The sequence below is a fragment of the Lactuca sativa genome, chromosome 4, assembly GCF_002870075.4.
Source record: "Lactuca sativa cultivar Salinas chromosome 4, Lsat_Salinas_v11, whole genome shotgun sequence".
Taxonomy (NCBI): domain Eukaryota; kingdom Viridiplantae; phylum Streptophyta; class Magnoliopsida; order Asterales; family Asteraceae; genus Lactuca; species Lactuca sativa.
Genome location: NC_056626.2, coordinates 43,954,103 through 43,975,963, shown reverse-complemented (window position 1 = coordinate 43,975,963; position 21,861 = coordinate 43,954,103). Strand labels below are relative to the sequence as shown.

The 21,861-nt window shown below is 33.7% G+C and overlaps 1 long non-coding RNA gene across 2 annotated transcripts; it reads left to right on the top strand.

Moving 5' to 3' along the window:
• The first annotated feature begins 19,417 nt into the window (after positions 1-19,417).
• Positions 19,418-20,600, top strand: LOC111914668 (uncharacterized). 2 transcript variants are annotated; one of them, XR_002857885.3, is made up of 3 exons: positions 19,418-20,019; positions 20,187-20,250; positions 20,328-20,600. It is a non-coding gene; the product is annotated as an uncharacterized LOC111914668 (long non-coding RNA). The 2 variants fall into 2 exon arrangements; XR_008232110.1 differs by lacking the exon at positions 19,418-20,019 and having other exon boundaries at positions 20,031-20,250.
• The last annotated feature ends 1,261 nt before the right edge of the window (positions 20,601-21,861 follow it).

Below are 21,861 nucleotides of genomic sequence, written 5' to 3'. Positions count from 1 at the left end.
GATGCTTTGTATGTTGAAAAAAAATTCGATTTTGTGTTTCTGGTGGCTGAACTCGTCGAGTTTTTTAGAGGAACTCGCCGAGTTCATGCTGAACTCGATGAGTCCATACCTGACTCGATGAGTCGGCTGGTCAGAGTGAGGGAAAACCAGGATTTCTTGTTGTTTTTGCTTGTGGATAGTTACCTTATCATATTAGATCAATATAAATATGATTTTATGATATATTTGACTATATTCTTGATCTAATTGAAGATATTTGTCAATTAATAAAATATTTGTTTCCTTATGTGATAATTGATTAATTATTTTGATTAAATTAGTAAATTGTTTTGCAAGAAATCATTAAATAAATGAAATATGGATAATTATGTGATTAAATGTTAATTTAGATTATTTGTTATTTGATCCTTATGTTATGAAATGTTTCATATTTTCCCCTTTAGGTTTTATAGTTTAAATTTGAACCCAAAAGTTTTGTTGTTGTGAAATTTAAATAGTTAAAACCCTAATGTTTTGAAAAAGGTTTCAAAACTTGCCCTCAAGTTTTGGAATTTAAAAGTTGATTAAAATTTTAATTAGGAATGTTAAATTCTAAAACCCTAGTATTGTTTTGAAAAAGTTCAAATCACACCCTTATGGTTTTATTAATTAATTAAGGTGTATAATTAAAAGAGGTTTAATAAATCCATAATGTTTTTGGTTTAAAATTTAATTGAATTAAAAGTATAATTGTTAAATTTAACCACCTAATATTTTAAAGGTGTAAAATACACCCTATACTATATCTATATAACATTAAAAGTCTAACATTATATATATGTATGAGTAAAAGTCAGTCTTACCGTTAGTAGGCCTCATTCACGAAGCTGATCTATAAGGGGTGTTTAAGGAAATTGCCTATAAAATGGCGAATGAATGGGTATCCACTCTTACCCACCGCACTCTTGACTAGTGGAGGGTCGTTAGCCGAACGGGTAGGATAGGACGAAACCTTCCATTATAAGTATAATGAATTACTAAAGTAACTAAATGTTTTTCAAATTCCCAATCTTAGTTACTTAGGCAAAGTGAATTGATGCAATTCCATGAAATTACACTTTGTGCCCTTGCGAAGACGTTAGTGGAGCGTGTGTGGTTTACCGGCACACTAAATGGTTCTAAGCAAAGGTAGCAAAGGGTGACTCAATGTTTGTCATAGTTTGGTGGAGCGTGTGTGGTTTACCGGCACATCGAATAGGTGACTGTAACATGTGAGGGCACCATGTAAGTTTGCATGGTTATTCACACCCGCTTTGTGATCCTCGGCATCCCAGTCACAAACAAGAGGGGCATATCGAGATTTAAACATGCCATTGAAAGTTCAATGAATCTCAAAGGATCTAGGAGTTTTCATAGATTTAAAACTTAAATTTCTTTTTCGTTTTTCGTGGTGGAAATTAGTGAATCGTCATTCACTTACCTTCAAATGTTCTGCAATTTGGGTTACGGCATCCCTCTCCCGAGTTGTAGAATATTGTGTTGGGTCCTAGCCTTAGTATCTCATTTGGGTGATTTACTAAGGACTCAATCAATCAACTAACTTGAATTCGTTTTCTCCCATTTTGTAGATGTCAAAGTTCGACAACTATGGTCTTCCCAAATCCCGTGGAACAAGCTTTCCACATGAAGATGATATTCGACGATTCGATCGAGGAACAAGAAATCATGCTTCACTTCCTCCACCTCCTCCAATTATTCTCCCTAACCCACAAGTTCGAAGGCTTGAAAAGTTCAAGATCACTCAAGCCCTTTTGGCAAGTAAACATAAAGAAGGAAAAGTCGGTGTGTGCACATGCCCTAGGGATGAAGTCACACATTGATAGGTTAAGAATGTTGGGATCCGTTGTCTGTGAGGAGATGGCTGTTGATTGGGTTCTTCGGTCACTTCCTAACTCATATAGTGAGTTCGTAAGAGAGTACTATATGATAAGTTGCGACGTGACCCTTATAGATCTCACCTATATGCTTATTACTGCTGAATCACCAATGGTTTGGCGCAATAGAAAAGCAAAGTTGATTGGTGAATCTGCCTTCATGACCTCTATGGATATAGACAATGGCAACGAAAGACATGCTATGATAGAAAAGTTTGATCATAAGAGAAAGGAAATGTCTGAAGTAGTTCCATGTGCTATTCCAAAAGAGTCGATTTGCTTTTATTGCCAAGAGAAGGGACATTGGAGACGAAGCTGCCCTATTTACCTAAGAGATCTAAGAGATGGGAGAGTCAAAACGTATGGCTCTGCTTTAGGTAATATCCATTGACTAACTCTTTTAAGCTTCTATTCTAGATTCTTAATACATGATGTGATAAGATTACAATTGATGTTTTGTAGGATCGAAGAAAAGAAAGGAAACTTAAGAGAAGAAGTGAGCAGAATCTAACCATGAAGAAATGGATTTCGATCGCATTACTTGAAGATTAGATTCTTGAGCTACTACTTAGAGTTAGAATTAGATTGCTAAGAAATATGTATTAGCATAGTTTTTCAATGAATTGCATTGTAAGGACAAATTTTTCCGCAATAAAATAAAATTTTGATTTTATATTATTTATTTATCCTTGCAATGGCGTATATGAAAAATTGATGTTTGAATGTTTCTATTATTAGCAATAATGGATTTGATTCTTAATTATGTTATTTATGGAAATGTCGAAGAATTTACCGAATAGGGAAAGTTTCTCATCGCCCAAGTTTCAATTGGACAGAAACTTGGAATCATGCAACTTGGTTGCACGATGAATGAGAAATTCCATATTTGGAAATTACACAAATTCATTGACAAAGTGTCAAATGAAGGACTAGGAGATCAAGCACACAAAGTTGCATGTTGATCAAGTCCACCATAAGAGTAACAATGATATTCGTCATGATTCACTAAAGGTTTAGTAAATATGATTATACTTACAAGATTAAGTGTAATTATGAATTGAGTGAAAAAGTTTAAATCAATAGCAAAACGAATAAGAAGAATCAAGTAGGCAGAAAGATAAGAGTTTCTCCATTCTAAGAAGAAGGGAGAGTACCTTTTATGCTTTATGATAGGTCTTAATGATTAAGAACCATATCTCAATTAATCCTCTAAGTGAGTCTTATAGTACAATTGTATGTCTAAGAAGAGGAATCAAGAATTGAAGAAATGGTTAAATCAAGAAGTCAATCATACTTCGTTCCAAAACAAGTCTTAGAGTTAAGATTGTGACATTGAGTGGAAAAGTATTAAGAAGGTTTATAACATTCATCAAATGTGGAAAGTTGTGATGTCTTGGATAAGACAAAGACCAACTAGGACCAATTTATGAAGAGTTTTGATAAAAGCTACACTAACTCTTGAATATTTGTTTGTCAAGAAATGTTTTGACAAGAGAATCTTATATGTCAAGGAGTCAGTGGGAGTCTTAATGGTCTTGAAAGGTTTCAAGAACAAATCAAATAAACCTTATCGATCAACACTAGCACACGGGTTGAGGTTTACAACCTATCGTGTTGACATTATTTTGTTTCTGTGCCAATCCAATCGAGTTAATTATGCATGTGAGTCCTATGAGCTCTCATTTGAATGCATAAAAGGCAAGGACCTTGATCAATGGAAAATACATTGATAAGAAAAGGTGAGCTGCTTAACTACTTGGAAGACATGGTGGGCAGCTGTGCTACCATAAGACAAGAAATCGAGGTTAAGAAAGTTCGATCCATATGAGTTTGAATTTGTCGTAAACTTTGTTTTTGACAAATTCACATGGATAGGAACAAATACACCGTTTAAATCTAAGTGTCATAAGATTTCCTCCTTCATGAAAATGATTGTGAGGAAATGCTTTCACTAAGAAAAATTTTAAGAAGATAGTGATTGTAAAATTGCATTCTCGAATTCGATTATGGTTACGGTATCCCTTTCCATAATTTGAATTGTGAGGTTTGGCAATTGTTTACACAAACATATGAACTATCTAAGGCAAAGGTGTATAAGTTCAAGAAGCCTTGATAAAATATTATCAAAGCACTAAGTATTAGAAACATGAACTTAAGAAATTCAATAAGCATTGTTTTTTTTCTGAAAGTTAAGCTGTTTCTGAATACATGTCAAAGCTAGTGGGAGCATAAGTGTTATGTTTTATAATAATCATCATGATAGTGGGAGCATAAATGTTATGATTGTATGATTATTAAGGCATGTATTGCAAGTTGGCAATATTAATTATAGAAAACAAGAGTTATACCTTGCAAAGTCGTAAGGGTTGTAAAGTTGTTTTGCTATAATTAAGGGAGAGAATATTATGCTTCATTTCAAATCTAAAGGATTAGGTTGAGAAATGTTAATAAATTTAGTCAAAAGTACATAGTGTGTTCTTAAAATTTGGATTATGATTACGGCATTCCTCTTCACAATTCGAATTTTGAGAACATAGCAAATAAAACATTATGTGTCGTGTCCCATACGCTTCGGGTATAGGATCGATTGCAAATGCTTTAATGTTTGACCCTAAAATTTTCCAAATGTCTAGCGCATTTAGAGGGAAAAAGGACAAGAATCGGTTTTGACTAAAATAATTAAACAACTATCAAAGGACAATCCAAAGTTCGACGAGGATTGGTTGCTTGTGAGTAGTTGGAAGCATGGTAGTGAATGGACCATATGAACATTATTATGAATAGAAAAGATTCTATTAAGAATGAGTTGTCATATGGAAAATGTGGAAATGTTTCCATATTGGATGGACCATATCGACATCATTACAAATAGATAAGATTCTATTAAGAATGAGTTGTCATATGGAAAATATGGAAACATGTCCATATGGGGAATTGAATATTAAAAATCTATGACTAGATTAGAAACTTTTATGCAAAAGGATGTTCAAAGAATGTACTTTGAGTGAGAGACAGCACGTCTATGGAATTGTCTTGTAACAATCTCCGATAGAGGACTTTGTAATATCATTGAGAATAGTCTTTGTGACTTTGGTGCAGTGACATTACGAAAGGATCGTTGCATAGAATGTTAGAATCTAGCATATTCTATAAGTAGCAAGGATCTGATATTCTTTCACTTATGAAAAAGGATTTGGAGTTGTGAAATGAGAATGATTGGAAATGTGCTCAATTTGGTCTATTTCACAAGGTAAGAACCATAGGTAAACATTGTGTGCATGCTAAGAGCATGGGACAAGTGTAATAATTCAAGTAAGAAGTTGATTACCCGAAACGACAAATAATGAGTAATCAATATGGTGATAAATAAAAGGAGTTTTATTTATACTCAAAGGTTTGAGGCCATATGGGATTAGTATTATTCTTGTGTTTCACATTTTCATGTTTTGACTTCCAGAATAATTGAATTTATTAAGAATAATCGAATTATTCGAACGGGCCACAGTCGTTCATATGTTGGAAGTAGATATGAATGAAGACTGTCGTGAATTGGTGTGTGGATTGTCTAAAGAGCATTAGACATAAGCAAATGTTTGCTGCAACGTTCATGAGTGCTTATGAATATGATTTGAGCATTGGATTAAACCCACGCTCACTTGGATCACTCCATGAATTGTATCACGAGTGATTGGTGAGAAGATAACATCTTATATTCTTGAAACCGAGATGTGTGAGTTGTATCTTGCAAATCGGTTGCACATTGATAATATGTAAACGCACTAGTAACTTGGTTTCATAAAACATATTGTTGTGTGTGATTCGGTGAGTGAGTGCAAGCAAGCATTGTATCAAAGTTTATCCGTTCCTTTTATCCAAAGTAGGATAAAAGCGATATCTTTGGGCCCCTCGATGATTTAGTGATGACAAACGTAAATGCTCGGCCGGGCTAGGGCTAATTTGATTTGTTCAATTAGTCAGTCGTCATAAATCGGAATTCGAGAAATAGTACAAAGAGAATGATTTGAAATCATATCTCATATGATATCTAGAATGGAGGAATATATGATACCTTATCTAAGGACACGCGTATCTGATAGGATCAGAGTTGACAGCGGCTTTGGAAAGCTACAATTGCAGATCAGGATTTGAAGTCATACGCAGAATAGTTATTAGACTTATCCAAGTGGGAGACTGTTGGATTAGTGTCTAAGTCCATAACTATTTTGGTATGTACTTGACCCGATGGTGCATGGTACTTTTGGGTTGCCTTCACTAAAGCAACTTGATAGGATGAATTATGGAGAGAAAGGATTAAATATGATTTATTAATATATTATGGGAGAAATCATATTGTTTAATTAATGTTAGTCAATAATTAATTGGTAATTAGTTTTGTGACTAAAAGAGATTAATTAAACTTAAGGGACTGGAATTGTAATTATAAGATAATTGCAATTTGGGCCATGGATTGCCTTTTATTATAAGGTGGATGAATTCTATGGGGGAAGCCCATATGAAATCGTCCAAGGCCTTAAGGAAAGGGCTCCATGGGTTGCTTAGGGCTTAAGCATCCAAATTAGGGTTTCCTTGTTAGATAACCCTAATTGCCTCCTATATAAAGAGATCCCTTATGACCAAAAACGTGGCTAAGCAACCTTCTAGGGTTTCACACGTTTTTTGGCAGCCTCCATCCTCTCTCCTCTTCATCCTCTTGCTTATGGTGTTTGTGAACCATTAGAGGAGTGACAATTGTGACTCTAAGCTTCCTAAAGTCAATACAAGGAGATTTGAGATTGTTATTGCTACATAACAATCAAGGTAACATCTTAAACCTATTCTCATGTTAATATGATTACTTGAATGCTAGAATTAGGGTTTATAGTCTTGGACAACTTGCATGTACAATAGAGAAACCTAGATCCAACCATTAGGGTTTGTATGAGCACATAGGATGTTCTTAGGACTAAAACCCATCAACTTCCCTTTATAAAACCCGGTTTTTGCATAATAGAACCCATTTTTTTCAAAAACCGGGTCCTATATAGTGAGTCCTATGTCCCTTTTTGTAGTAGTGTTTATTTTTTCTTACGAAGTGTTTCAATATACTATTTATTTTATTTTTACAATTGGCCTAGCAACGTACAGTGTCTTGCAATCCCCCAGTTATGGAAATTATTATTACACTTACTACTATACAACTTGTCATTTTCGGAATTTCATCTTCCATCTTCACAGAGTTATCGAATGTAAAGAATTTCATCATATTATGTAAAAAAAAATTCAAAATCTTTTTTTTTTTGCAGAAAATATAACTGAAAGTAAAATAAAATCTTTTTGGGATTTGTTTTATAAAATGCAAAAAGCATAAAATATCTTTTGGACTTTTTTGATTTTTTTATGCAATTCAGAAAATAACTAATATGCAGAGAAATTAACTGAAAAACGAAAAAAATACTGAAAGATGGAAAAATTTTAAGATTTTCAACAAGAAATGCAAAAATTTTACTAAACCCATCCTCAAACTTAAAATTAAACATTGTCCTCGATGCTCAGAGAGGAATTGACAACTTATTAAAACATATAAAAAGTTTGCATATTGGAAAACATGTACCTGATAAATTATGGAAAATTTTGATTATTTGACAAAGCTTTCGATAAAAATTCTTATTATTTGACAAAGCTTTCAGCAAAAAATTTGATTATTTGACGAAGCTTTCAGCAAAAAAATCTGAATTTCAGCAATGTCGAAGATCCTTTGATTTCCCCAATCTTACTTGGAGCTGCGACCGAATTTATTGAAATGGAAAGTAAAAAACTATGTGAGTTGCCTCTCGGAAAGCTACCCTTTTTAAAGTCATTGGATCAACTTTGCCGAACCAAATTGTTAATTGGTATAAATGGGGCTCCTCTTCAGCACATTTTCTTTCTCTTTAATTCCATATCCCTTAATATGTGGTAGAATTTTGGGATATGGTGCTTTCACAATAGAACATAAAATTTTCATATTTTTATCGGAAAGATCTGCTTTTGCCTTTTTAAATCTTTTTCTTTTCCGCGAACCCCTCAAAGAAATCATCTTCTCTTCCTCCCAAAACTTACCTTTTTTCATCTTATTTTTTGATGCTCTATAATTAAAATTTTTGTCTAAAAATCCTTCTTGCATAAAATGATTATAAAACTCACAAAAATCCTCAGTTAGAGGGCTACAGGTATCCAAAAAAATTAAAAGAAAGATTATCAGCTGAAATATCAACATCATTTATTTTAAAATTCACCCCCTATCAAACTCCATAGAAAGTGTAACATTAAAAACATCATTTTTCGTTTTAACAGTTTTCATAAACGGGCTTCCTAGAATGATTGAGTTTTATCAGATACGTCCACATTGCCCATGTCTAGAATGTAAAAATCAGCAAGAAAAATGAGCTCATTCACTTGGACAAGAACATCCTCCAATACACATTTTGGGTATACAGTCGATTGATCAGCCAACAGAATGATAGTCCCAATCTTATTTAAAGTTCCCAAATTTAATTTTATAAACAAAATAAGATGACATTAACTGAAGCACCTTAATCAAACATGACTTTTGAAATATTTAGGTTTCCCAATTTACAAGGAATCGAGAAAATTCAAGAATCCTTGCATTTGGGGGCAAACCTTTTTGTAAAATTGAAGAAATATTTTTGCGAGCTTGTAAAATGAAATATTACATCCACCTTTCGGAAGGTGGCCATAATCTCCATGTCCTCTTCACTCTAGATGGGAATGGTGGCACTAGCTTATACTCCTTTAGAATCGACTTTGAATGTCTTGGAGTTTCTTTCTCTACATCTTTTTCAGCTTCTTCAGATTCTTTTTCACCTACGATCTCTTCCGTTTCTTTCTCAATCATGAGATTGTCTTTTTCTTCATCCAGTTTACTTGGGTCTTCTTAAATTTTCCCACTTCTCAAGAATATTATGCTCACATTATGCTTCAGATTTTTTTCTGTCGAAGCAGGAAGTTTCCCTTGAGACTCCAGTCGACTCATAGAAGTGGCAAGCTGAGACATTTGTTGTTCAAGATTTTTAATGTTTGCTCTAGTTTCGTTCTAGAATGTGTGAGTACTGGTAGCCAAACTATTTACTATATCTTACAAGGCTATGCTGGAGTTGCTAGATTGTTGTTGAGAATTATGTTGCTACGGAAAATTCTGTTGGTGTGAATTCTGAAAACAAGGATGCTAATTCTGAAAATTATGCTGCAGAAATCCAGGCGGAAGTTGAAATTGTTGTCTTTGCTGAAAATTATTGTTCTGATAATAATTTGGAGGCTGATTAAAATTTATTTGTTGCTGATACCCTCCAGTAGCTTTTACTACATCAATTTCCTCTTGTACTAACGGACACATATCAGTTGGGTGTTCAGTCCTTAGGAAGATTCTATATGGTTTTCTTGCAGGCATTGTTATGGGTAGAATTTTGTAACACCTGCAGATTCGGGCTAGACAATTTATAGAGAATAAGCGTTAAAAATGACTTTTTGATAGCAGATTAATTAGGAAAAATAGTCTAAATAAGGATTCCGGAGATAAAAGGAACGCTGAAATCCGATTTATAACGAAAAAGTTATGATCCGTTGAAGTTTAATGACTAAACTGGCACGACTCTGTGTAGCGTAAAAAGTTAGTTTTTGATAAATTATTTTTAGCCTTACTGATCTAAATGAAATCCATAGTTTTCGTCAAACCGAAAGCATACATATAAAGAACGTCTAAATCTGACTTCATTAGAGGAAGTTATAATATATATATATATATATATATATATATATATATATATATATGTATGTATGTATGTATGTATCATTAGAAAGGTATCCACGATACGGTTGTTATAAGACTAATTTGAATACTTTCAACATTAGTTTAGTACATATATCGTTAAATCTATTTAATATAGTATTATAAAGGGGCGTTCGTCGTTTAAATAATTATAAGGTCATTTAAGTAACTATAAATCATGGTTTTTGTAAATTCAATTACTATATATATGAGGCTCCAGGCTCTCATATTTTCTTGCACCATTCTCTTGATTCAAGAGACTTTCTCTTCTTATCTTCGAGCATTTCGGTCTCTCTTGATTTGACTTCTCTTTATTTAGTTTTACTATAGTAAGGTGTGCGCTAAAGCGCTACAAGAATCATTTTAGAAGAAAGATTCAGCGACAAAGTTTTGACCACAGAGTTCTAAGTTTTTGCTAGAAACCTTGTAAGTTGAGCTACACCTATTACGCTTTAAGTGTAACTTATGTTTAAGTTCATTATCGTTATTATGAACCTATGAACAAGATTTATCAGTGATTCCAATTCGTTATACTAATTGATTTTATTATAGGGATGATGACAAGGCTAAGATCTAGTTAGGTGTTTAAAGTGGGATTTCCAAACAGTATACTCTGTATACCAAACAGACCCTACCTCTGATATGATCTTACTTTGTTGTCCCTTATCAAGTATAGATCAGTAGACTTTCAATTAATGATCAATCTCGACTAATAATTAGTCACAATAAATATTAGAGTAAGACTTAGCGATAATGATATTAGGTTACATCAAAGGAATAGACAGTTGCTAGAAGCGAAACGTTGTTTGAATTTTGAGTCATCACTTTAACAAGTGATTGCATAGTTACTTTCATCTTACATATAGATATGAAATATTTATGTAATGTCACAAAATTTCAAGGTAAAATTTCATTTTAAATTCAACCATAAAACACCATTTAGTATCACCAATCATTCAAAAGTGTATTAATGCAGAAACAGTTATTAAAGTACAATCCCAAAATCATAAACAATAAATCGTAAACACAAAGCTTAGTGAGTTCCTAAAAATACCACATACCATACATATTAAACATATAATGGACCCCGCCAGTCATCGGGCCCCGCCCAGTAAACTGATATGTCAGTCATCGGGCCCCGCCCGATATACATATAACCATAAAAACAGATAAACACATAACACATGCAATAATCACAAAGATAAATAACATATAGAATGGTCATCGGGACCCGCTCGACATCGAGCCCCACCCGATAATCATATAAACATATGCAAGAGTTACGCAAATATCTAGCATTCTAAACATATCAGGCCGTGGGCCGACATTGGTTCCTTCGACCTGATAAACACAGCGGGGAAACTCACCTCAAGCTGCTGAATATCTTAGATAAAAGCTCGGACTGTCAATCAAGAAAATCCCCACGCTAACATCATCAATAATACCAAATTAATAATTTGTCCATAAGACAAAGTTAGAATCCAAGTCTAATTATCTAACACTCAGGGTAAAAGTCCATTTTACCATTTCCTCACTTGGCCTAAAATCTGAGGCCCAAACCAAAAGCATCAAAAACCCAATACGACCCAACTTCCTAATTGGGCCCAAACCCATTATCATTTTAAAGCTATAACTTTTGAACAATTTGTATAAAATACTTAAATTATTAATTTAAATATAACCTTACATGATCAATTTAAATATAAGTTTTAGTTCAACTTAAACAACCCAAAGAATATTTTGTAAATAGTTAAACGTGATAAATTCTAGTGTCTTTATAATAATGATTATAAGTTGGTTAATAAGGCTAAATAAGTATCAAAGCTAAAATGTATTCATAAATAAACTAAATTTCAATATTAAAATAATATTTTTACTTCTACTTATAAAGTTATGTCTTTAAATTTTAATATATTATACTTAATTTATTAGATTTAATATGTTGTTGTATGTAAACCATTATCAGTTTAGAGCTACAACTTTTGAACAATTTGGATAAAATACTTAAATTGTTAATTTAAATATAACATTACAGGGTCAACTTTAATATAAATTTCAGTTCCATTTAAAAAACGCAAATAATATTTTGTGAATAGTTAAAAGTGATAAATTATAGTGCTAAATGCAAAAAACTAAATTGTAATATCAATTTAACTAAAATATTTCTTAAAGATATTTTTATAATCGTTAAAAGTTTTCAAATAAGTAGCTTAAAATAACTTACAATAACAATAGTTAAAAATAACTCCATATAAATGATTATATTGTTACCTTTAAAATAAAAAAAATAAAAAAATTGTTTCATGTTTTAAAAAATTTCAATGATAGAAATTAAAACGGCGAGCAAATAAATTTTAAAAAATTAATTAACAATAACAACAATTATAAATAACATTAAACCATATATTATATTTAATTTTATTTATGCGTAACCCGTGGGTAGAGATCATTCAGTATATTATATCAACTTAGTATATGAATTATTATATCAATTTTTTTTAAAAAAAAACATATATTTGTATAGATTTCAGCTATATAGATGTTTATGCGCAATGTGCGGGCATTTGTCTAGTTAAGTTAAAAATTGGTAGCAAACAATAAGTTTTCTTATTATAGAACATATATCACATGTTTTCACACTTCCGAGCGTATGAGAAGAAATGAACATTGTTGGGAAGCTTGTATAAAAGTTAATGCAGATTTTCAATACATTCTAAGAGCATGTTTAGGTTGAATTAGTAAAGCTAGGTCTAGTCAAATAACGTGTTTTGGTTAGATAATTTGGCAATTGAGAGGTATTAGAGTGTGTTAATTTCTTTCAGTACCAACATAGAATAACAATCATAAATTATATCAAGTCGTAATCATGTTAAATGTCAACATTGAGAACTGTTTACAAATCTATTTTCTTTTCTACATGTTTTCGAAGTAGATGTTAATTTTCATTATTTAACTTTTACAAAAAAAAAAAAAAAAAAAAAAAAAAAAAAAAAAAAAAAAAACTTCTTTTACCAAAGTACCTTGCGCAAAAAGGTATAGATTTTATCTCGTGTCTCTGTGGTTTGATCCTGTTTGTCTTGTACTACTATTTAGTGCATTAAAACAATGTATTTTGAGTCTATTGTACTCCTATTATTTGTTGAGTTTAACACACCTAACAGTGACACATTTAGTGACGGAAGAGATCTTCACGGATTTTGTGACGAAGATATTTAGTCACTAATTAGTGACCGCTTATATATTTTAGTCACTAATCAGTTTAGTGACAGACCTAGTGACGTAAAATTTGGTCACTAAATCACTTATTGACGATTATTTCTATTTTTAGTGATCATCTCGTTTTCGTCAGTGATTTGACATTTTTTGTAGTGATGGGTTGTAAATAGTTAAAAAAAAATAGTTATCTGTTGTCTAAAAGATTCACAAAATGTGAAGAAATAGATACCACTAAATTTTCAATATTATTATAAGAATACTTAATTTATTTATTTTTCAAAAATAAAAAGAATTAAAGTTTTAAAATATTTAACAAGATTAATATCATTGAAGATTATATTAATATTTAAAGTAATTTTCAATTATCATATATTAATGGAATATTTAAAGTAATTTTCAACTATAATATATATCATTTCATTGATGGACTAATGAATCATGAAAAAAAAACTGCTACAGCATGTAATGAAAATTACTATAGGAGAGAATTACATTTAATGAGGAATGTTACCATGATTTTTTTTATTTCGCCGTAACGTTTCATTCTATTTTACTATTAGTTGAATGTTCATTTGCTCGATATCCATTCACGTGGATATTTGATTGGTGTGGGCGTGTGACATTGGTACCCAATTATTTTCCAAAGTGGAGGATATAATCAGGTTTGTGGCTCAGGGGAGAAACTGCACTAAGAAAAAGAAAATTCTATTAAACATTGTTTATGGCGTGTTGCGGTGTATTTGGATGATAGGGAATATTTTTAACAATACTCCTCCAAAACCTTCCACAATAGTGGATCGGGGATTACTATGATTTATGGGTGGATTAAACATAAAGGTAAATGGGAAAAATGGAAAATTGTAATATGATGAAATGGTTTAATAACCCATTTAGCATTCTCTAACTTGCCCCTTCGCCACATCAGCGTATTTCTTAAATTGTACTCTCTATTTTATAGTATTAGATGTGAGACTCATGTATTGCACTGGTTTATTAAAAACAAAAGTTTAATATCAATATGCAAACATTAAATATCTTTTATAGTAAATATTTTTACATAAATACAAACGATATAATAAATTTGTAAATAATTTAATCTATATAAATAAAAAAAACTATGACATATTTTAAAAATAGATATTATAGATAGACTCATGTACTACATAACAATGGAAAGTGATAAATTTTTACTGATTCCTATATCATCTTAAATTCTAACAAGATTAAAGGGGGATTAGCTGTAGAAAATTTAAAATCTTAAAACCAACCATTAAAATTAGACAAAAATGCAAAAATGGTCCCTGTGGTTTGTTATTTTTTGTGGATATGGTCCAAACCTTTTAAAAATTGGATTTCTGGTCCTTATTGAAAGGTTTGTTTGTGGAACAAGTCCCTGGGGTTAACAGTCGTTTGTTTGTGGCTGTTAAACCCCTCACGTGCATTGCACACGAGGGCATAAATGTCATTTTACTTGAGGGACCATTTTTACAATTCCTGAAATAATATATAAAGACTTCCCCAACGTTCTTCCCCAACGTTCAAGTTATTCCCCAAACGTTGTTCTGCAACTTTCAAGTTGTTCTTCCTTCTCTCTTCCTTCTCTCATCTCTCTTTGTTAACAGTCGGGGTGTCAGTTAATCACACGATGGTTCTCTGTTTTTGTGGTAAGTTTGTTGTTGTTAAATGCTCATGGACACCGAAGAACCCAGGCAGACGTTTCTATGCTTGCCCTCAAAAGGTAAAGAAATTCTTTTGCACCCATTTTGATTTGTAAACAAATAACATTTGTTATTTTCCCCTTTTTGAAGGATTCTGCTTGTCGCTTCATCGGATGGGTTGATCCCCCCATGTGTGAAAGGTCTAAAGTCATTATTCCTGGACTATTGAGAAATATTAACCGAATGCAAGCTTGGTGCACAGCTCTAAAGATCATGTTGCTGGCTAGTTGGGTGTTTTTGTGATTTTGTTCATAAGGTCTGTTTAGGTTTAGGTAATAGGTCAATGGGGTGGGTTTTTATTTGTTGAAGATCGATAAAAGTGTGGTTTTTTGGTGGATTAATGGTTTTTGGTACTTTGACCTAGGTTCTTTGTAGTTGTTTGTAAGGTCAAAGTAAGTTGTTTATGTAGTAAATGACTTCCTGATATAAATATGAATTTTATGGAATTGCTTATGTTGTTTGTAAGGTTCTTTGTAGTTTTTGTAAGGTGAAAGAAAGGTTAATGTGAATAATTGACTGTAATGGTTATAATAAACAACAATAACCAAAAACCATAATAACCAAGGCTGCAATTACATAATAGACTACAAGCATATAGTGCAATTACATTATCCCAAAATATGCAACCATATATATATGTTCTAATACTTATCATACTAATGAAAACCAAAATAACCATAAGTCATAAGTTGTTTAACATCAAAACACTTCCAAAAGTAGCAAATAACATCTGCCAAAACAAACACAACCTTGATCTCCAACTTCCACCTAACTTCCACCTCCTTGACCTTTGCATGTCCTTGAGTTGTGACCTTTGTTTTTGCATTTTGCACATGTTACACTGACATATTTCCTTGTTAATTTTTGAAATCCATCAGGACCCACTTTACAGCCTTCTTCCTGACTTACACCATGAGTACCAGTCTGACTTTGACTCCCTCTTTGACTCTGACTCAATTTTTCATCCTCACTTTTCTTCCTCTTCTTTGTAGGCCTACCTGGTTGCTTATGATGTATTGGAGGGATAAGTGTGGTGGGACACAAACTTTTAGGCCACATTATTCTTCCTTTTATGGGCTCTACCTTATAGGAATATGCATTCTTCCATGTATCCAACCAGTATACCTTATTGACCCACCTGTAAATGTCACCAACATCCTCTGAGTTCTTGGTCATTTCATAAAGGGTTGCAATGGCATGTTTACATGGGATGCCTATTAGCTCCCACTTTCTGCAAGTACATGTGTTGTTCCTAACATCTACAACATGTCGGTCTTGCCATGCCCCAGTGACTTGGTATTTCTCACCCCCATTCCACCTAGCAATGTAATGTGATGCATGAGACTTGTTTACATCCAATATGGTTGTTGCAGTGGGTGTTAAAGGCCCTTTTGCCTTGTCCATCACCTTCATAACATTACAGATTCTCTTCATCAGGTATTGTCTAATATACTCCAAACAACCTATGATAGGCTTATCTCTTCCCTCTATTATCTTGCTGTTAAATACCTCACAAAGGTTGTTTAACAGTATATTAGATATTGCTCTGCCTGTTAAAAAAATTAACATATTGTTTTAAGTACAAGTACACATTTAACATATAGTAATTTATGGTAATTTATGTACTGTAAAATGGCTTCTTGCCTAGTGTTTTGGAGGAATCTTTCTAAACCATTCACATGCCTCCTTGTCATAGTTGCTAAATTCTTTCATGCAATGTTCAAATTCAGGTACAGTGGTTGCAGTTGCACATCTCCATAAATGATCCTTGTACTCTTTCAATTTCCATTTCACTCTCATGTTCTGATGTATGTGCCTGAGACAATACCTGTGCTCAGCACATGGGAATAGTTGGGCTATTGCTGGTATTAAACCCTAGAACAATAACAATAATTAAGTATTTAGTTTTTATAATAATAAGTAATTAATAATACAAGTTAGAAAGATATACCTTTTGTCGATCTGTGATAAAAGTAAAGTTAGAGATTGAACCAAGATCCAAGTCTTATCCTAAACACCGCAAGAACCATACCCAACTACTTTTGTTCTCTATCTCAACAATGACATAAGCAAGGGGGTAAATACCATTGTTAGAGTCCAACCCAACTGCTGTTAGAACCTGCCCAGGAAATGGTCCTTTCATATGCGCACCATCGAAACCCAAAAGATCCCTGAGGCCAGCCTTAAAACCTTTTTTCAGGGGACCTAAGCAAATGTAGATTCTTTTAAACCTCCTCGTTGGGTTTGATGGGTTTTGTTCACTGTAAACATCAATCTTGACAGTTGTGTCAACATTGGTTGCTTGCAATTCAAGGACATAGTCCCTCAAGATCTCATATTGTTTCGTATAGTCACCCTCCACGATCTTAGTTGCAATAGCCTTGGCCCTGAATACTTTGTCAATAGAAACACCAACCTCGAAGTCCTTTTGAAGTTGTTCCTGCAATGCTCGAAGAGGAATCCCTGGATTCGTGTCGATTTGGTCCATGATTTGCTTGGATAGAAAAGTAGCAGTGCAAGCTCTAATCTTCCTACTTTGAAGGCAAGTATGGTTGTCATTTAATGTCCTTACAAACCAGGGAGATTTTGTGTTTGACCTAGAAGCATGAAGGAACCAACTACAGTTTACTTTTTCTGAATTTACCTTTTTGCCCTTGCTTTTATTTTTGGTATTAAGGCCCACCACCCCACTTGCATTGATGACAGGGACTACACCTCTACACAATGCCCGAAGTCTAAGCTTGTCATTCTTTTTATAATATAAATTCCTCCTAGTTTCTAGTGCGTGCATGTCAATTTTTTCTTTCAATTCTTTCTTTGATTTAAACTTTTTCCCAACATAAAAATTGGCCTTATGGACATTGCCAAGACTGCATCTTTTCTCCTTAGCCAGATTTTTAAGAACACATCTTCTTTTCCTTTCATCTTCTGACCCTTCATCTAAAGAATCCCATCTATCATTGTCAATGAATTCTATGTCCTCATGTTCATCATTTGTCCCAACCTCGTTATGAAACCCATCCATTTGAACACAACCATAATCCTTATCAAGATTGAGGTTAAAGTCAGTCATATCCACCTCCACTTCTGATACATTGTTTTCATCATCAACAAGTTCATCATATTGTTCTTCTGATTGTTGCCCAAGATCATCACTGTCAGCAGACTTTTCATGTTCAGACTGATGGTCTTCAACATTCTCATCTTCTGGTGGTTGATAATGTTCTCCATCAAAAGGATCAAAGTGATCATGAGAAAAGTTCTCATAATGAAAGTCATCATAATCAAAGTTATCATGGTCACCACCTTGATCTTGTACCACATCATCCATGTTAGCATGCTCAACCTCTTGATCTTGAAGCACATCATCCATGTTAGCATGCTCACCAGCTTGATCTTGTACCACATCATCTAATTTAGGATTCTCACCACCTTGATCTTGTACAACATCATCCAATTTAGCATGATCACCACCTTGATCTTCTACTACATCATCCAATTCAACTAAACAAAGCTTTTTGGCACAAGAACTTTGACCAACTATTGAGTTCACCCTTCCATTTCTTCTATACTGTGGTGAAACTTTTGTAGGGACTTTGTCAAAGAGTATCAAGGACATATACCCTGCCAACTGTGTTTGATCATTAGCTTCATCTATCATTGGGGTTTTATCCTTTGCTGGTACTTGAGGTACATTTGCTTCTTTTGGAAGATCACCATCACAGACCTCCTTAATAATAACTTTTTGCTTTCCTTTTGGAGACATAAAATAGGTCAGCAAATTAGTTTGTCCATGTTCTGTATACACTTCAATGACCTTGTTATCTCTAATATACTGAGCCAAATTCAAGACATCATCATCATTCCCTAAAGCTCTGAGGCCAAAATCCAAGTCTTCATGAGGAATCCTAAAATGGTAATATATTACTGGGGGTACAGAGTAACCTAGCTCTAGCATCATTGCGTCTAGTTCATGAACTGAGAACTCATCAATGTCTACTAAATCAATATATCGCACTTCACCTTTAACATATTTCGTGTTTGGAAGCTTCGTAAAATTTCCACCATGGTGTAGCTTTATGCTGAACATTGTTGGTACACGCTCTACAAGATACAAAAAACATTAAGTAAGAAATTATCAGATGTTTGTATTTTTGGCTCTGTTCTTCAGATCATCAAGAAACCTAACAAAATTTCGTAAACAGAGGATAAGTGAAACTAACCATATTCATTTGTGATGTCATACGTCTCGCCTTTTGGCCTAATCGCCCACATTACGAACACCATTTACAGTTGAAAAGCAAAAACAAGTAAACACCTTGGACCAAATCTTGATTAGGGTTTTTGCGTTAAAAACAAATGACGAAGAAGATGGAAGTGGAAGAGATAACTAAATATTTTGTGATTTTGTGTGTAATATGGCGCTAAGACATTAACAAGCGGGTTTATTTCAGGAATTGTAAAAATGGTCCCTCAAGTAAAATGACATTTATGCCCTCGTGTGCAATGCACGTGAGGGGTTTAACAGCCACAAACAAACGGCTGTTAACCCCAGAGACTTGTTCCACAAACAAACCTTTCAATAAGGACCAGAAATCCAATTTTTAAAAGGTTTGGACCATATCCACAAAAAATAACAAACCACAGGAACCATTTTTGCATTTTTGTCTTAAAATTATTATATATACATACTAATTTACTAATTTAAAAGTCTTGGTTTCTATTGGACCACTTCCACTTTTTTTTTTATTCCTTTTCTCCAAGAATTACCTATTGCTTTTATCTATTCCTGTACACGTGTTGTGTGTAGACTCAAGATACTGTTCATCATTTACACGAGTCTTTCTCCTTTACCACCGTCACTTTGGTTACTTTACTCCCAACACGTAAATGTCTCTACTTTCTTCTAATTTCTCCACTGCCTCATCTGCTGCTCGCCTTCCACCACCGATCGCCCAAATCGACTCTCTTTCGTACCCCACGATCGCCCCACCCCGATGCCTGCTTACAAAGGTGGAGAAGAGGACGCCACCGTCGCCACCGCCTCCATCGTCCTAATTCATGAGCCCTAATTTCCCCTTTATCAGAGGTAATTGATAGCGGAGACGAGGCAGACGATCACCTCACACCGACGCCTGCTTACAAAGGTGGAGAAGAGGACCCACCGCCATCATCTATACATTGAACATCTAAAATGATCGCTACCCTCTCCTTCAATTCCCACCGCTTGTGATCAGAATTGTTGGGTGGTACCGCCTGCATCGTCGACTCCTCTCTAAAACCGGTATCTTCACTTACTCCACCGGTTGAAGTCAAAGGTTACTATCTCAATCAAGAATTTTACTAGGTAAATATATATATATATTTTTTTATCTTTTTTATCGTTTATTTTGATTTTCCATGTTTCAGCTCCAATGTTCAGGTCTGCGTCTGTGGTTATTGTCGCGTTTATCTGTTTTTTTGCTTCTATTACCTTCCATTGTCATGTTTGTGTTTATCTATTTCAATTCTCAGGTTTTTGTTTTCCTAAAGATGAATGGATGGTGATGTTGAACTTCTCAACGAAGCCTAATTTAAGGTGATTTGTTTATCCTCTTTCATTTTTCTCTGAAAATTATGGAATCTTGGATTTCATTGTTTCCTTTTTCTTTGTAGGTCATGATATCAAAATACCTGAAATTTTTGTGTTTCTGAAATCGGTGGGGTGTGTGATGGATTAAAGTTCACGATTGAAGCCTTCCCTCTGCTTTGTATCTATTTGTTTTCCAGAGACAATAGATGACATAAAGGCACCAGCTTCCTGTTTTGTTTTTGTTTTGCTTTTCAAATTCTTTGTACATGTTGCACTATAATTGACATATACCGTCAATGATATTTTTTTTTGTAACAACTGTTATAAAGGGTATCCAAATATTTAACTTTAAATAATTGGTCTATAAGGTCTGTTATACGCTGCAGGAAAGTGCACATGAAGTGTTTGTGGAAATGCCCAACAAAAGCTAATATGTTTCTACTATTTAAACACGTGCTCTAGATGTGTGATTTAAAACTTTTTTAAAAGCATCTAATATAAGTATGTTGTTTTCAGAGTGGAAGTGATGGAAATTGTTGTAAATTATGGTGGGCAGTTCATTTTTTTTTTTTGAGACTTTGATTTGCTTATCTTGAATGTAAAGTCAGACTTTCCTTTCGACCTGAAATAATTCTCAAGTTGTTAATTGGCGTTTATAAGCTTATGACATACTTTGACTTAGTTATCAAACAATTGAATAGTAGAATATGTTTGCCTCAATAATCTTAGTTAATTTGTTCTTGCTTTCTTAATTTTTGGTTGGTAGTTCACAAAATAGTCATGTATTCACGTCTCTTGAAATCCATGAAATTGGACCTTGATTATATATTTCAAAAGCTGAGGTTAGTTTAGAAGTTTCAAAAAGTTGCAGTCTTTCTCATTGTAGCATTTAACCCTAAATCAATAATTTATTTTTCATTCAAGAGTTTAACAGTCTGTTCATCAGACAACAATATGGACAAAAAAGCATCTATTCCTTGAAAAAGATTGGTTGCTGTCAACAATGAAGCCAAAATTTCTATAAAATAAACTCTACCTAATTTTTACATGTAACATCCCGAAATATCAAGAGTAGAGTTGAAGGGCTAAAAGAGTAATTGGGAAAGAGCGACTCGGCGAGTAGAGTCGCGACTGGGTCGCGTGTTAAGTAGCCGACTCGGCGAGTCAGTGAGATGGACTCGGCAAGTAGGCGCTGAGTGGAGAAAACCCTAATTCTCGGGGTTGAGCCATATATAAAGATCATTATGTTTTCCTCCCAGCCTCTTTGTTCCCCCCTTAAGTTCCAGAAACCCTAGAATCGTGGAGAAGCACCATTGTTGAGCAATTCGGAGCTTGAAGAGGTGGTTATTGAAGAGATTCCAAAGAAGAAGAGGCTTGGATCAGAGGGCTTTGCAAGGATTCAGGATAATCTTCTCCTGGAGCTTCCTTTTGAGGTATCTTTCCATTGTTTGAACTGTTATTGTCTAGATTCTTCACTTTGGGGGTATTGAGATCTTATCCTTTGGATGTATTGGAGTTTAGAGGCTAGATCTAAGGTTGCTACCTCAGATCTGGGATGGAGAAGAGTTAGAATGCATGAAAGTCCCTGTGTTGAGTGTTGGATGAAGCTATCTTGTC